This window comes from Rosa rugosa, chromosome 2 (assembly GCF_958449725.1).
Source record: "Rosa rugosa chromosome 2, drRosRugo1.1, whole genome shotgun sequence".
In the NCBI taxonomy this organism is placed as follows: Eukaryota; Viridiplantae; Streptophyta; class Magnoliopsida; order Rosales; family Rosaceae; genus Rosa; species Rosa rugosa.
Window position 1 is genome coordinate 25,031,579 of NC_084821.1, and position 17,746 is coordinate 25,049,324.

A 17,746-nucleotide genomic window follows, 5' to 3' on the forward strand; every position below is an offset into this window, starting at 1 on the left:
TTGGCGTTAATTAATTAACTGCAAACTATAGTTGGTATTAGTAGGCATTCCTGAGCGAATGGCTATGTATATATATATTTACGTGAAATATATATATTCTTGTGGATGGTATTTGATGAATAATATGCATGATGATGCTTATATTATTGTTGAATATGACTTTTCATGGAAACAATATTGTGGAAAAAGATGTTTTCTATTGTTGAAATGAATTGATGTTTGATGTTACATTTTTGAGTCAAGCGTGACTCATTTAAATGTATTGGTCTTTGTACCAAGAGTCACAGATGGTGAGCAGGGATAAGGAAAGCCGAGATTAGATGTTAGTAACGTTTTAGGTCAGGTGTGACTTACTTAACGTTCGACTTTAAGACCGGACGGGGTCTGAAGGTCATAGGTCACAGATGGTGACAGGTTGCAGATGGCGACCTTGATGTTTGATTTCATGATCAGACGGGGTCTGAAATCATATGTCACAGATGGTGACAGGTCGCAGATGGTGACCAAGGCAGGAAATTGGTAATCACGTCCTTGGTAGGACGAGTGATTACGATTTCAATAGAGCTCTAGTCTGTCTGTCATGATAGCTTATGGAAGTAACGGTCGAGGTTGCTTGAGACTCATAGGTATGCAGCTTAAAGGAGAGTTCTGATGGCATTCTTCTTTAATTGTCTAGATGAGACTTGAATTGCTACTTGATGGTTAAGTTAGCAAATAGGGCATGGTCATAGCGGTGACTCATGTTGTCCTTTCTATGGAAAGGATATGGAATGTTAGAAGGAAATCATGGTGGCATGTTCCTTAAGTAGATTGACGTGAGTTGTTGATTGATGTTCATGAGTTACTCATACGAGCTTGAAGAAGCTTACCGGGTTTGTTGTTTGGCAACCCCGGTGCACCATTCTATGGTGTAGGGGCTAATCCTGCAGGTCAGGAAAATCGTGGCTGAAGCTGAAGGAGCTTGTTGGCAGCAGAACGGGTAGGAAGCAATTTTTGTTGGCTTTGCCAATATATGACTTCCGCTATGCAGTAAGCTCTGAGGAGCATTTACGTTTTATTTTGTGATGACAATTTAAATTCGTAAATTTTTGTAATATATAACTCTGTGGAGCGAGTGTATATTAACTTGGATGGTTCAGTGTATCAGTAAGTACTTGTTTTAAGGGAAAGATGTTCCAGGTATTTGTATTGATGACTGAACATTCACGCATGTATAATTATGGGATTATATATATCGATTTTTATTGTTGTTAAAAATCAGGGGCGTGACAAAAGTATCCAAGGCCATTGATGCTTACCTTTGCAGAACTTGATTCTCATTATAACAAATCAACTCGATCTCTACTCTCTTTCATACCTAGTGGTTAATCAAGTGAGTAGCTAGGGACCTAGGGTATCTTGTTACGTTTTTCTTTATTCTCATTATAACAAATCAACTCTCTACTCTCTTTCATACCTAGTGGTTAATGTTTGGCGCAAAAACCAGTTGGCTTGCAAACTGTCTCTTTTGAGCGTGTGCGCAGGCGTGTCAGCACCGTGGGGTGCAGTCGTCGGGGTAGTCCCTTGACCTGACTTCTTCTTCAAGCGTTGTGGATGAGGAGAGCACCAACCTCGCCACATGGTTCTTCTCTAGCCTTCCGGGAAAGGACTTTCTGCCTTACGGATAAGGACTTTGGATGTGATCTCTTCGCGTCACCGAATCGATACTTAGTGTTGTAGACTAAGTAGAGCAATCCCTGGGAAGTTTGGAGAAAGCACGGGTTGCACTAAAGCGTGACTTTAGCTTCGCTGGGTTGCGAGGGCGTTACCCTTGCTTCGCTGGTAGTAACAGTGGCGGTTGTGCTCGCAGTCGGCTCCTGGGGAGACTGGGACTGGAAGTACGGTCGCCGGGTTGATCTGGTGATGCTGACAGTCGGCTCTTGGAGAGACTAGGACTGGTGGGCGGTCACCGGGTTTCAACGAGGTTGAAGGTTTGCTCCGGGGAGGCTTTGTAATCGCTAGGATTGATTGATATGAGAGAGGTCCTTAATTCGTCCTTGAAACCTGATATATATACCTAGGGTTTCGACTGCTCCTTGCCACAGAAGGATTATTGGTTGAAGTTTCCTATTCAATCCTCGCTACCCGACTCCAATAAGGTTTCGTTTTCCTTATGGATCACGGAATGGGTGAAGCTGTAACCCAAACCCGAATAGGCTTATTTTTGGGCCGCAGGTATCGGCCCGCTGTGCTGAATCCACTAAAGGATCTTGCCAAAATTACTTTTGGGCTCAAACATTTCCCCCCAAGCCCCGATATCAGGCCCACTAAGATGTAACTGATAGAAGGGGGTTAAAACGACATGCCTGGTGATCGAAACGATGTCATTAATGAAGGTAGCGTCTATTCGCTTGGCAAAACGTTTTTTCGTCGCATCGTTTCCCTCACAAAATCTTTTATTTAAATACCGCAGCCGAATAGAGACCTGTCACATCAGAAACCCTTCCAGTCTCCTAAACCCAGAAATCTCTCGCTCCATACCCGCTTTACAGAAACCCAGAAATGGCTCCCCCAAAGAAGGTGATTATTGATCAGGAAGAAGAGCTCACTGAGAGTGTCGCTCGCACTTGGGGAGCCAACATCGGTGGCCGTTGTCGTATCCATACCTCTGTCCAGAGGCCTCAGCTTCTCAGGCTTTCAGATCATCACGCCGGACTGGGTCCAACACCGCGAGACTCTATTCCTGCTGACGCTCTCCCTCTCTATAGCCTGCCCATTCGTAGACCCACTCAAGTCCTCTGGAGGAACCCTGCGGATTTCAGCAGTTGGGGTGCGCAGAATCATAGAGCAAAAATAGGGCACTGGCCATCCAAAATTAGCGAAGAGGAGATCTCCTGGTATCATGAAGTAAGAGCACGAGATTTGGCTCGCTGGAACGAAGCAGGTATTACCCACACTATCGATTTATGCTTTCGCCTTCCTCGCGGTGGGAATCGTTCACCACTCGCTGCCTTCCTTTGCTTCTGGCATACTGCTACCAATACTTTCGATTTCCGATTTGGTCAAATGAGTATAACCTTGTTGGACATCCTCACCATTACTGGACTGCCCATCGATGGCGAGCCCTATCTGCATGGCCAATTCGATTCTGACACCTTCGCATCAACCATGAACCAAACTGGTCGCAGTGCTCATAGCGGCTCTTACCCGCGGTGGTTGCTTTTCTATCGCAAGGAGCGCAATGCTACTGGTGGCATTGCTTTTCTGGAGTATTGGCTCTGTAAATTCATCTTCTGTACTTCCTCCTGTAAGCCCACTGGTGCTTGGACTTTTCTAGCGACAGCCCTCTACAATGGCCGCCGCGTGGGATTAGGACAACCAGTGTTGGGCGCCCTCTACCGTACTCTATATCAGGCCACTATGCATCCTTTTGAGACCAGCATTTCTGGCCCTTTTTGGATCCTTGATTTCTGGATTCAAACTTATTTTTCATTCTTCCGCCGCGACGATATTCCACTCCTACCACCGACTAATGCCCTTCTTGGTCATTGGTTTTGTCGCGATGCGAGGTACACATCTCCCCCCTATTCTGAATGCTTCTCATACTTGTATCTCCTACACAAAATGCCATACTGTGATTTAATACTCAGTAGGAGATACCCTGCTCCTCTTCAAAATGGATTTCTTCCTGGGGCTCCCAACTATAATGATCGCGCGCGCTTGGCTTTTCGCCGCGCGATCTCTTGTTCAGACATTAGGCTCGCTGCTGATGAACTCAGTTATGAGCTCTATGACCCCAACCATTTTGCCCGCCAGTTTGGTCTTATTCAGCTGGTGCCTTTTCCCCTCTATGATGCCTGGAATTTTTATACCTATTGGCGACGAATTGGTCCCTCTGATGGGGTTCCGCCAGAGCAAAGCATGCTCGCACTGGTCGACCTCCCAAACTGGGCTAATACTATCGTCCCCGTGGATGGGACCGCTGAAGATTACGATCAATGGTGGAAAGAAGTTTCTGTTAATTGCTGGGGGCAAAGGGACGACGAACTCTTCGCGGCCATCTTCGAAGACTTGAGGTATCCTTATGATGCTGATACTGAAGCACTCGCTCGCTTTCATGAAGATGAAGAAAGACCTCCACCACCCGAACCGGCTCCGCGACCCGCGCGAGCCCCGCGCTTGGTTCAAGCTGGTATTGTTATTCGCGAGCAACCTCCAGAGGTACTTGCCTTGATATGTTCCTTTGTTTCCTTTATCACCTCCACCTCTGTCTCCTAACTCGAAATTTATAGCAGGGACGCGCGCCACCTTCAGGCAGTCGCGCAGTGGATGTTCCTCCGGCCACCGGTCCAGCTGCTAAGCAAAAAGCAGTACTGATCAGGCCTGAAGTAGAGGATACTTCCTCTGACGATGACGATCCTCAGACTGTAAGGGTTCTTGCTTTAGAACCTTCTTTATTTTAGCAGCCTTCTCAACGTCTAATTGACTTTGTTTAAATCTTGACAGATTGCCGCCGCTCTAGCACGCAAACGCAGTCGCGCTGAGCTCAGGACTGATCCATGGGCAGAAGACGAACAAACCGCTGATCGACTGGTAATGCCTCTCTCCCGGAAAATTGATGCCTTGTCTTGTTATGTATAGCTCATAACGTTTCTCTGCTTCAGGTTCGTCGTAGGCTTTCAAGGCCAATTGGGGAAGGATCCTCTGCTGCCGGCGAGGGCGTATCTGGTACAAACGCCCAAAAGACCGATGATGGCCCCCCTTCTGCGATCAATGCGGCAAACCAAATGCAGTTGGTTGTAATTCCAGAACCAGTTATAGTTGACGGTCCGCCTGAGGTTGAAGACAAGATGCCTCTCCTTCCTACCTTCCGCGAGGAACCCATTCCCCTTCTGGCCTCGACGGTGCCTGACCTGGACCCAATCCTTGGTGAAGCTGCTCTAGCGCCAATGGTAGGTTTCCGCGAACCAGCAGTTGAAGAGGTAACTCTCTTAATCAAAAATGTTCATCTTTTCCCTTTGGCTTGGTTATTCTGAAAGTATATCTTTTCTTTTTAGGGTCCAAACGCGGAAGTAGCAGCAGAAGAAATCGCGAACGAGGATCCTGCTGAACCTGTTCCTAATGTGGTTGGTCAAGAACCTGCTCCCCATGCCCCCCAAGTCATTGAAGCTGGGGAACCTGAAGAAATTCATGAACCAGTGCCTGAAGCTATACCTGTCGCGGAGCCTCCTGAGGCCCCTGGCGCTGAGCCCCCTACTCCATCCACTTTAGAACGTTTAGCTCGCGTGCTTGAAGTGACCCCACCTGGGGTTGTAGATGAAGCCAGGGAAGGTCTTCGTCGCCTCTTGGGTCCCGATATACTGACTCCTGGTGCGCCCGCGAGAGTTTTGGAGTATCTGAGGGTGCTTCTTCGCGAGGGTGCTGTCACTGAAGAACAATTCCAAGAGGTTGATGGACTGCTGCAAGATCTCCCACAAGGGCTTAACGAGAGGGCAGTCGCTAACGCGCAGGCTAGACAAACTGAAACACACTACCAAGCTCTTACTCATCAAACTGACAATGCCCGCGGTTTCTTGGGTGATCAGGCTGACCTCATCAGGGATCTGACACTTGAGAGGAACCACCTGAGATCCCAGATTCTTTCTTTTCAAGCCCGTTTGATCGAGGTCACTACTATGCTTGCCCACGCGGAGCCTCAATTAGAACAACCCCTCGCTGCCTTCGAGACGCTGTCCCAAGAACTGGCCCAAGCCCGTGTGGCAGCCCAACAAGCTGCTCAAGCTGCTGCAGATGCTAACTTTCGACTGGACGAACTCTTTCTCCGCTTGACCCGAGCAGGCCGGAGACTTTTAGGCCCCTAGTTATTCCGTTACTGGGCCCATATTTGTATGAACAATATTATGAATAATATTTAAAATATTTAGCCCAACTTGCTTGGCCCAAATACATGTTCAGATTTTCTGGCAGTTTAGCGTTTAATTCACCTTTATTGCTGTTGAAACTGTTTGAAAAGATATTCTCGAAACAAAGCGGTTATCTCCTTGAAAACTGCCCCGCTTCCCACGTGCTTTCAATCATCTTCATTTCCGAGATCTTTGCATTCAATTCCATCGATACTCTTATTGATGGCGTTGAACGTACTTCAACTGCCCCTCTTAGAGTCGAGACCACTGAAACTGGTCCTATAAATACCTGTGCTTGTGAGAAGAAAAACTCAAGCGAATATGGCTTTCCCAGTAATAGTGTCACAAACCCTACTTCTCTTTCTTCTGTTTCTGAAATCTTCTCCTTACGATCTCAGCCTCAAACCCAAATCCTTAGGTCTTATGGCTTAATCTCAATACCTGGGTAGGTCTCATGGCCTAATCTCAGGTCCATCCGCATGTCTTTGGTCTCTGGAAATCCGGATAGGAATCTCCGGTTTCAGTTAGGCTGAAGAACATGCGGCGCTCCTAACGCGGCGGAAAGAGATTTTGAGTGATCCCTCTCCTCAGATTTCTCGCGTGGAGCATGCGGGAGAAGAGCGGGCGGCCACTTTTGGCCGAGCGTTCTTTTTTCGCAGCCTACCTCTAGGGCCAGACTGTCTGACTTATGTTTTTCCCCTAGAGGTAGATGTGGTTGTGAGTTGCGCTCTCCTGCAGACCATCTCCATCCCGGAGGGTAATGGATTACTTCCTTCCCTCCATCTTCAGTACAAATGAGAGCAGCTGCAACTCAGATCAGATAAGACATGTGGGTGAAGAGAGGGAGAGGAAGAGAACTTTTGATCATAGCACCGCCCCCTTGTCACCGCAAGATTCAAGATTTCAGCAACTCTTATGATTTGTGGGCCACTTTTGGCCTTGTAACCTGCAAATGTAATAGTTTCGATTTGTATTGCTTCTGGCCGCAAAGCCACTTTATGAATGAAAGTTTCTGAGTATTATTGCAAAAGAAACTGTTATAAAATAAGGCCTCATGTATAGGCCATTACATACATGTATATTCTTAACACGTCTTGTCAAGAAATTTGAAAATAAATTGCTACAAAAAGTATTGCTACAATATACAGCCTCTGTGAAGGCCTGAATATATAGGATGTTGCCCCCCTAGGGTTCGTAGGTGAAGGGAAGACAGGATGTGAAGGCCACAAGAAAGGCCTGAGTAAAATGGATGTTGGGAACTGACGAAGACTATGTTTGCCCCCCTGTCTGAGAAGGGGAATCTAGAGGGTTTTCGAACTCCCAAACACTAGGGTAATATTTCTTCAGGAATCGTCCGTTGATGGGGTTGCGATGGATGTCACCGTCCAAATCTTTGAGGTGAAAGGCCCCGCGCTCCAGAATGCGGTGAACAACAAAGGGTCCTTCCCATCGCGGGGTCCATTTACCGCGACCTGTCAACTTCTCACCAAAGGGAAGAACAGCCTTCCAAACAAGGTCACCTTCTTTGTAACTACGGCCACGCGTCCTCTTGTCATAGGCGCGAGCAACACGCTGTTTTTCCATTACCAAATTATCCAAAGCTGTTAAGCTCTGCTCGCTGAGGTCCTCATGTTCTTGCCACATCGCTTGGACATAGTCTTCGCCTATCAAGTGATGCTGATCTTGGACTCGCAAGGATTGAACGTTGAGTTCTAAGGGTAAAACTGCGTCATGACCAAACATGAGTGCATAGGGCGTTGTAGTAGTGGGATTCCTCTTGGAAGTGCGATAAGCCCATAATGTCTCATACAGCGTGCTGTGCCACTGGCGAGGGTTTTCAACAAGCATCTTCTTGAGAAGGGTGATAATAATCTTGTTACTGGCTTCCGCTTGACCGTTGGACTGAGCATAATATGGAGTGCTGTGGATGAACTGGATGCCCAACTCGTTGACAAGTGTCTCTACCTCACCGCCCATGAACGCTGCCCCCCTGTCCAAAACGAGCACTTCAGGGATACCAAACCTGCAGATGATGTGCTGGAAAATGAATTGGCGAATGGCGGCACCAGAAGCCTCTTTCAAAGGTGCAGCTTCGACCCATTTGGTGAAGAAGTCTGTGGCCACGATGATGAACTTGTGTTGAAGGGAAGAATGGGGGTGAATCATCCCAATCAAGTCCAATGCCCAACCGCGCGCAGGCCAAGGCTTAATAATAGGTTGCATGGGAATGTTGGGGATGTGCTGCACTGGGCCATGTGCCTGACAATCTTGGCATCCTTTTGCGAACGTGATACAATCCTTCAAAATGCCAGGCCAATAGTAGCCATGTCTCCTGATAAGCCAACGCATCTTAGGGCCCGCTTGATGGGCGCCACATACTCCTGTATGGACCTCGCGCATTAGCCGTTTTGCTTCGCTGCCATAGACACATCTGAAGTCCATGCCATCTTCCCCGCGTCGTCGCAGCTCATCGCCCCTGAGGAAGTAGTTCAAGACAAGAAAACGAACCTTCCTGTCTGTCGTAAGATCTGGATCGTCGGGCGGATCAGGCCGTGCGAGCCATGAAGGCAGCGTGCGGCGCTCAACTTTCAGTATGCGCTCGCGAACCCCATATTTCAGTGTAATACCTGTAGCCAATTGAGCAAGCTCATTGGCCGCAAAATTGCGCTCGCGGGGTATGTGTTCCAAATCAACGTCATCAAACTGATCCAAAAGCTCAATGGCGCGAGTGAGATATGGCACGAGCAAATAGCTTACACACCTGTATTTCTCCTGGAGCTTATTTATCATGAGCAGAGAGTCACCGCGTACCTGAACGTCCCTTACCCCCATTTCCAGTAAGACTTCCAGGCCAATAATAAGGGCCTCATACTCTGCCTGGTTATTAGTGCATTTAAACTCCAATTGGAAAGAATAGGAGAAACGATCGCCCGCTGGGTTTTCCAGAACAATTCCGGCTCCTGCTAATGTTTCTGTTCTTGATCCATCGAAGAATAATACCCAGGGTTGCAGTGAGACAGTGGCTTGATACCATATTGCATACTCTGGGATGTGCGCCAAATCTGGTCGAGTTGCGGTGGTGATCGCTATCTCTAATTCCTTGACTGGGGGAATATCCAACATAGGGTGGTGTGCCAAAAAATCTGCAATAGCTTGTCCCTTCACTGCTTTCTGTGGAACATATTGTAGCGAAAATTCGGATAGAGCTAATACCCATTTGCCAATGCGGCCCCTTAGAATAGGGCGCGACAACATGTACTTAACCAGGTCGGTTTGAGCGATGATGCTTGTAGTAAAGGATAACATGTAATCTCGCAACTTGCAAGCGGAGAAGTACAACGTGAGACACAACTTTTCCATAGGAGAGTACCTTGTCTCGCAATCTGTAAGTGTCCTACTGAGGTAAAAAATTGGCGTCTTGGGCAAGTAAGCTACCTATAGAGACTTCAGCCGCTGAAATATATAGCTTTAACGGAAATCCAGCTCGCGGGGGAACCAGGACTGGTGGACTCGCTAAATAGGCCTTGATTTTGTCGAAAGCCTCTTGATGCTGAGATTCCCATACAAACTCATTCTGTCCTTGCAACTTCAGCAATGGAGAGAAGGGCAGGATCTTACCTGCAGAGTTAGAAATAAAACGTCGTAGGAAGTTGATTTTACCCAGCAGGAGTTGTAGCTCCTTCTTAGTTTGTGGAGGGGACGCGTTGATGACCGCGCTCGCTTTATCCTCAGGGACCTCAGTTCCCCTCTGATGTACAATGAAGCCCAGGAAATCTCCCGCTTGAACACCGAACACGCACTTGGCGGGGTTCATCTTCAGCTTATGTTGGCGCATTCGCTCGAAGACTCTCCTGAGATCTATGATGTGGTTCCCTTTCTCTTTTGATTTAACCACGACGTCATCGATGTAAACCTCTAAAATTTTCCCAAGGATATCGTGGAAGATCAGGTTCATGGCTCGCTGATAAGTGGCCCCAGCATTCTTCAGCCCAAAAGGCATAACCACATACTCGAAAACACCCGCGAATCCAGGACATCGGAATGCAGTTTTATGTCTGTCCTCCTCCGCGACCGGAATTTGGTGATACCCTGCGGTGCCATCCATAAAGGACAGTAATTCATGTCCTGCTACAGCGTCTACCAACATATCCGCTACCGGCATGGGGTAATCATCTTTAGGTGTAGCGATATTGAGGTCTCTGTAATCCACACAGACCCTCATCTTACCATTCTGCTTGCGAACTGGCACTATATTAGATAGCCATTGATTGTATTTGGCCACTCTGATAATGCCTGATTTATGCATTTTCTCAACTTCCTCTTTGACAAGGACTTGGGTTTCTGCATTCATTCTTCGCGGTTCTTGTTTCACAGGCCTCTTATCAGGGAGTGTTGGTAGCTGATGGCAAACCAAATCCGATGACAGGCCGGGCATATCTTCATATTTCTCTGCAAAGCAGTCTTTGAATTCCAGTAATAACTCAATAAGCCTCTGTTTTTCGCTAGGCTCCAAGTAAGCACTGATAGCCACTTCCATAGGCTCTTCTGTCGTTCCAAGATTGACTTTTTCAGTAGGGTCTCTGACCTTAGGGGGTGTGTCGTCCAGCGCTGCCGGAGCGAGCTGAATTTCTACCTCCTCTTCCTGTTCCTGATCAGAGAACTCTTCATTGACGGTTTCTAAGGTTGCGACTCGATCATAGGCCTCTTTCTCCACTAAGTACGAAGATAATCTTTCATACAGCGAGTGGAGGGCCTCTATCCCTTCCTCTGGAAGGTCGTAATCAATTAATCGTTTAATGGTTTGGGCACAGCGTGGCCAGGCCTGTCCAAGCCTTCCTTTACGAGCGTGAGCCCCCACTGTGCCAAATCAGAGGCCGTCACCCCTGTGGGGCGGCCCTTGTTATCGATGCCACTGACTTGCAATGGAGTAATAGGCTCCAAGTAGTACCTGGCATCTACATAATTCGCGGAAACTGGAAATGGACAAGGGTCAGCTTTGATCACCTCAGCCTTATCCGTCTCTCTGTTCCACATAATGAGTTCCTGATGGAGAGTTGATGGAACACAATAACTCCGGTGGATCCAATCCCTGCCCAGAATAGCGCTATAGGCTGCATAACAGTCAGTTACAAAGAAAGCATAAACACCCTCTGCAGGACCAACCTTGATACGCAAGAAAAGTAATCCCAAGGTCTTCGTCACAGTCCCTGCGAAGTTCTTGAGTGTAAGGGATGTAGACTGGATTTTCTCTTTCTTGATCCCGAGCAAATGCATGGTCCTGGTAGTGATGACGTTCACAGCAGCTCCGGTATTAACCATAATCTTGCTAACTTTGGTGCCACCAATCTCCGCTGTGATGTACAAAGGTCGCATGTGTTGAACCATAGCGGGTGTAGGCCTGGTGAAGCTCATGAAGAACTCTTTGCTGTTAGCATCTTCTGTTTCAAGAAAGACAGCCTCCTCTACAGGTGTTGTGATCGCTGATGTAATCTGCAAAGGTTGGGCGCTATTTTCCTCAGTTTCTACACAATCCTGCGCGGCGACTGGTAGTGCATACCTCGCGGGGAGTACGTAAACCATGTTGCAAGATGTATCGGTCACAACTGTTCCATCCATGTCCTCTTGCAGGTTCAGCTTGGGTTCTTTGACAGGTATGTCAGTATTGAATTGCTTAGCCAGCCGCTCTACCAATGATTCCTCCGTAAGGCCTTTTACCTCACATTGCTCATGCCCCGATATCCCGGTGGCTCGCTCAGGCGAGTTGGACTTTGGGTCGCTTGTTGTAGTCACCTCAGGGGTAACAATGACACTCTAGACCTTTTTAGGTTTCCACTGTAGCGTATTGGCAACTTTGTCCATGCCCCCCAGTCTCTCAAAAACTGAGGATTTGGCCTCTGAGTCGTCGCGAAACAACTTGCGCCTGACATGCGGTCGCCTAGTCGGCGAACTCTCCTTTCGAGCTGGCGGAGGTCTCCTCTCGTCTGTAATCCTGCAAAAAACACTGGGCTTAGATGCCCCTTTTGCTGAGCTCGCTTGCTTCTAGAAGCTGCGGGGAGTTATTAATGGCTTAGCAGCAAATATCTCCATCTCTTTCTGATACTGTTCAGGTGATTTGACCAGCTGCGAAGGTTTAATCAGACCCTGGTCCAGAGCCTCTAGCGCGCGTTTGGCTTCTCCAAATCTGCGCTGCAGTTTTCTCTTCTTGGAAGGACTTATTTCCACTGCCTTCCCCTTTTCTCTTGTGTACCACTTACCTTCCTTAATCGTGGCGGCAGAAGCAGGAGGTATGTAGGGCTTGGTCAAGATGTCTTTGCGCTTGATCATGGCCTTCTCTTCTGATTTCTGATCAACCGCGGCCGCTCTCAACCTCTGGAAGAGATTGGAATCCTTTGGGGATGGTGGTGATTCCAGTTTCTCGTTTTTTCTTGGACTGGAAGGTTGATAGTTCTGTGATGGTGACGACCATTTGATGGGTGGGAGAGAACCAAAACGAAATGTCTGCTCGCCCTCTTCGCGTGACACCTGAATGCCACACTCTTCCTTGCACCGCGAGCATAAGACCACAGATGAGGCTTTACCCACTGGCTCAAACTTCTTCTTTGCAGGAGGCTCATCCCTGTCAGGTTGGTCTCCTTTCGCCTTTTCATTCAAATCCAGGGTTGGTTTCCTCCGACTCTGCTTAGTCCAGTTCACGTCGACCATGTTGACCCCAGTGTCAGGAAAAGGGTTCAGGTCTACGAGCGCTGCCGCTGTTACTGGAGCCTCTACCTGCAAACTACCATTGTTAAGCCATACCTGAATCTGGTCTTTGAGTTTCACACAGTCTGCTGTATTATGATTCCACAGGTTGTGAAATTTGCAGTACTTCTTCCCTTTTAGCTGGTCTGGACGAGGAAACGGTCCAAAGTCGGTCTTTACCATCTTCGCGTTGATCATCTCATCTAGGATTTCATGTGCCTTATTGGCATCATATGTATATGCCGCGAATTCCGGTTTGGTGAAGGCCATTGATTTGAGCTTGACAGGTTCTTTGGAAATTTTCAACTGTTTCAAGGCTGGATTCTTTCTCCCTGTCAGCTCATAAGCAGCGATGTCATTATCCTCCTCTTCATCATCGTCTTGACTCAACTCTTCACTGTGGTGGTGATAGTAGGGGTCATAAGTAGCCGGTTGGTAGCTCAGGGCCGCTACAGTGCGATGTTTTCCTGGTACATATGTCCCCTTGGAGGCATTCTTCCTCGCATCAGTTTCTCTAAGGAGATGCTCGAAGCTGGCCACCTCTGTGATGAGTTCTCCCATTGACTGGATCATGCTGCCATGCTGCTTCTTTCGCTGTCGAGGCTCTAAACCCTTGATCGCCAACTTGATCAACTCTTTCTCTGGCAGGATCACGTTCAGTTTGGCCTTCTGAATCTGGAAGCGTTGAAGGAATGCAACGGCGGATTCAGTAGGCTGCTGAGCCATCTGGGTGAGAGAAGCCAAATCAACTTCAGGCTCAATGGCTCCAAAAGTCTCTCGAAAGAGTTTTTCCATTGCGGGCCAATCTGCCACTGTTCCTGGTCTGAGTTTGGAAAACCACCTGAAGGCCGCTCCCGAAAGAGAAGTGCCAAAGATCCTGCACTTGAGGATGTCATCATTCTGGTACTGGCCGCATTGCACTTTGAACCTGACCAGATGAGTGATTGCATTCTCGGTGTCTTCCCCTGAAAAAGTAGAAAATATGATGTTTTTATATCCCCTGGGAAATGGCGCGAGCATTATATGCGGCGGGAAAAGTCCCTCATAGACCCCATCCATTTGGGCTCTCGGGTTAGCCAGCCTGATCATCTCCTCGACCTCGTCTCGTCTAACATATTACGGGCCTAGAGGAGGGGGAGGTATTGCCATAGTATGGCGAGCAGCCTGTATGGGTGTTGCTTGGTTCACAATTGCTGCCTCTTCTCCCATCTGGACAGCGCGGGTTGTAGCGGGCTGTTGAAAAGTCACTGCCGGCATAGGCATCTCTTTTGTCAAAGCTGTTATCTTGACAGGATTACCAGCTTGGTCAATCCCGTAATAACCTCCTGGCAGCTCTTGATATATGTTTTCCTCCCCGTCGCTGTCGTACTGAACGAACACGGTGGAGTCGGACGGAGCTGTGCCACCTTTCGATGTCTGCTGCCTCTGTCTGGTGGTCTGCCCGCCTGACGAAGTAGCCTTTTCTTTGCTACCGCCAATAACCAGCGCTTGTTCTTTATTTTTCTGTGGCGTAGCAGCAGCTGTTGTGGGAGGTGCAGTGGTGTTGCTGCTAACTTTCTCTCGCTGATTCGGCGGCACGTACTTGCCTGAACCAGATGGTTGGCCAAGGGAACCCAGGATAACGTTAGGATCACCTAACGTCTTGTTCAGCACTTCTCTAGCTTGGTTCAACTCGGCTCTTTGCATGGCTACCTCGGTTGCGAGATTCTCTCCATCTTTACGAATACTTGCCATATCAGATGCTGCCTGCTTCGTATGGTTCTCAATAATCTCTATCAATCCTTGGTGGCTCTGGTTCTGGTTCTTTGCAATACTTGTAGCATGAGCCCTTAACGCATTCTCTGTTTGTGAGATTTGTTCTGTAGTCTCCACTGACTGTCGGGAAAGACGTTCGTGTATCTCACGTATAATCTTATTTGTCCTCGCGTTTTCCCTTTCAAAATCAGCGGCGATCCACCTGCTATGATTTTCGACGTTTTCCCTCATGATCGCGAGCGCGACCTCGGTTGTTGCTCCCTCAGGAATAGGCTTTGCAACGAAAGCCTCTATTCCTCTACTCCCCACTGTGTTGGAGATAGTGGAAGTGACAGGCTCATTGGCCTGAGTAGCAGTAGTAGTTTGACCCTCAGCAGCGGTCTGGTGATTCTCTCCTTGTTCCGTTGACATATTGGAGGACTCGGAATGGAGAGAGAATCGTTGAATTACTTGTTCTTCAGAAAGACCACGACACTCCGCACGAGGATGCGGTGTGTAACTGGAGGTCTTATGCTTTGAGCAGTTAGCGTAGCCCTTTTGGTAAGGGTTTTCGCTTGACTTCCCAATGGCTAACGTTCACGAAAAGACACTAGTTGGTCCCACTGGGCGTGCCAAAATGTTTGGCGCAAAAACCAGTTGGCTTGCAAACTGTCTCTTTTGAGCGTGTGCGCAGGCGTGCCAGCACCGTGGGGTGCAGTCGTCGGGGTAGTCCCTTGACCTGACTTCTTCTTCAAGCGTTGTGGACGAGGAGAGCACCAACCTTGCCACAAGGTTCTCCATGCTTTTGGTAAACCCAACATCGTCTCCCTGCTGTTTAGCCCCGTAAAGGAAGTTGATACAGCTCTAGTAGCCATTTCTGCAACACCAAACCTTTTACCTTCACAAATTCCAAAGCACAAATTTTTACAAATTCAGTACACTCATCATTCTATATATTATCTAACTAAAACATAACACAACGATAACTCATCAATTTATCTATGGTTGCATGTTGATATCCTCAAATCCCAAAAATAAACTAATAGCAGAAATTCAAATTCTTAGAATTTAAAAATTTGATCTTCCCCAGCAACCAAACACCAAACTGGTTCATAATGAACTGGACCTGCTTAATAAAGTTGTTAGAATATGATAATCCCAATCAGTCCTGATTCTTCATACTTATGCAAACAGTTTTGAAATTTCCAGGGTTCGCTGACAATATTTTCACTCATCTCCTAGCTAGTCTGGGTGCTGGTTTCTTGGCAGTTCCATTAGCTCTCTTGTTGATGTGGTATGCATTCTGAAACCTGTTAGCCTTGATAATAAGGTTGGTGCTTCTATTTATCATAATAAGGAGGCAAACATGTGTAGCAATATATAAAAAATTGAAAGGCGTAGAGCTGGAACTTGCTCTGTCTGCAGTTGCCTGTGGGGTAAGATGAACTCCCCACTCGCCTTTTCTAGTGCCATTACATATTTTATAATAATAATAATAATAAATTGAATTAGGTTAAGCTTTAATTAGCAATTAGAGACAAATGAAACATTGTCTCATATTGTGCAGTAAAACTCAATAGGCATGAAATTGGATATCTTACTTTTTCATCTTCCTCAGGTAGATTTTGTACTTCATCGGGACATAAGCTTCATATAGTTTTCTGTGATGCTTTAACCGTAACACGAATATAAATATATGCACACTATGAAGATAACATGCATATAGAAGTAAGCTTCATTTGAAACTGAAAATTTCAAATCCAATCAAGCCTTTCAGTAACTTCTCAAAGATGAAATTATGATATTCCTCTTGCAGCACCTAGTGCTATTTTGTATCTGGACAGCCAATCCAAACGCTTGTTGGACAGTGATCTTCCTGCATTGCATGTACAGTAAACATAAAAATTAATGAACATATTGATTAATGACCATGGAACTGAAAACTTTCAAGTATTCAACTTTTATTCGTGTTCCTTAGGAATTCTGATGTTTCAAATGCTATTTACTTTCAAAGCAGTATTTCATATGCACTTTTCAAGTATGGCAAACTAAATTAATACTGAAACTCAAATGTATAAATCTTAGCAATGTAGAAATTGAATTAATATATGCACACCCTGAAGCACTCAATCCAAGCTTCTATTAGCTACCAGTTCGTATATAAGAAGAGTCATGATGTTCCGGTGCTTTGTATCCCCCATTGCTTCAAGTTCTCTCTCAAATCCTCGATCTCTATATGCACTTCCCCTGTTCAGTCTTTTCACAGCAAAGGGCATGGTGTCATCTACTATGTAAGTATATAAACTGTCCCTACCCTCCAGAGCCAATTATGTCCTGGCTGCTTAACTTCAATATCTTCTTTAAGAAGAACACATTTGATTTGAGTGATTGAATTATTGGTGCCCCGAACAAAACCATTTTGCCACTTGTAAATTGACATTACAATACATCAATCAGCATATATAACTATCTCCTATTTTCCGATGCGCAAATTTCATGGAGTTCTTAACTATATCTATACCTGAGAAGCCATGTTCAAAAACCAAGTGCTTTCTCTTCTATCGCCTATAGATGAGGTCTGCGATTTTAATCTTTGACATTACAAAAGGTCAAAAGCAATACAGCAGATGGTTATGCAGAAGGTTAGGCAGCGCTGAGACTGTATACAGAGCCTAGACCACCCATACGTTTGCATTCAAAACCTAAAAAACCCATAAAGCAAAAGGTAATTAATACCACAAAGTTCCAAACTTTCCTACCCATTCGGGCCATTTCACTTCAAAACGACAAAACGTACCTCAAAACCCCACAAAACCCAGAAGCCAAAAACTTAAAAAGATCAAAACTTTAAGATAGGGATTACCTTTTGGCGAGAAAAGATAAAAAGGGGCTTACAGCTCTGTTGGCTTTATCGACCATTTTCCATCTTTCTCAGAAACTATCCTTTGTGCTGTGTTGGAGAAGATTTAGTCTGAAATTCTATATTCTCCGCTGCTTCGCACACCTTGAACACAGACATTAAGCTCATACAATCAAAACCCATCTTACTCGGATTAGCTTTCGCTCCCTCGCTCTCTATCTCGATATCTGTACAAGCCAAGTTCAACCTTTCTTTCTCCATCACTCCCTCGCTCTCACTATGCCACAACACATCCCCTACTAAAGGTTGAATGACATAGTCGTAATAAAACAACAAATAGGGGTAAAACAGTAAATCAATATGAATGGTACTGTTTATAAAGTGCTAGCGCTTTAGTATATGTAATTAATAGAAAACATTGTTTTAAAATCAATTTTCAATAATTTTATTTAGAACTTTCAGCAAGTTTTGTAGATTCTTTTATACCACATGCAATAACCAAATGGTTATTGACAGATTTAATCTTTATAGC

At 46.3% G+C, this 17,746-nt stretch overlaps 1 long non-coding RNA gene across 1 annotated transcript; it reads right to left on the reverse strand.

The window, feature by feature from the left end:
* Positions 1 to 15,161: 15,161 nt before the first annotated feature.
* Positions 15,162 to 17,486, reverse strand: LOC133734175 (uncharacterized). Its single transcript, XR_009858124.1, has 3 exons — positions 16,471 to 17,486; positions 15,956 to 16,230; positions 15,162 to 15,817 (listed from the first exon to the last, which is right to left on the reverse strand). It is a non-coding gene; the product is annotated as an uncharacterized LOC133734175 (long non-coding RNA).
* Positions 17,487 to 17,746: the final 260 nt, after the last annotated feature.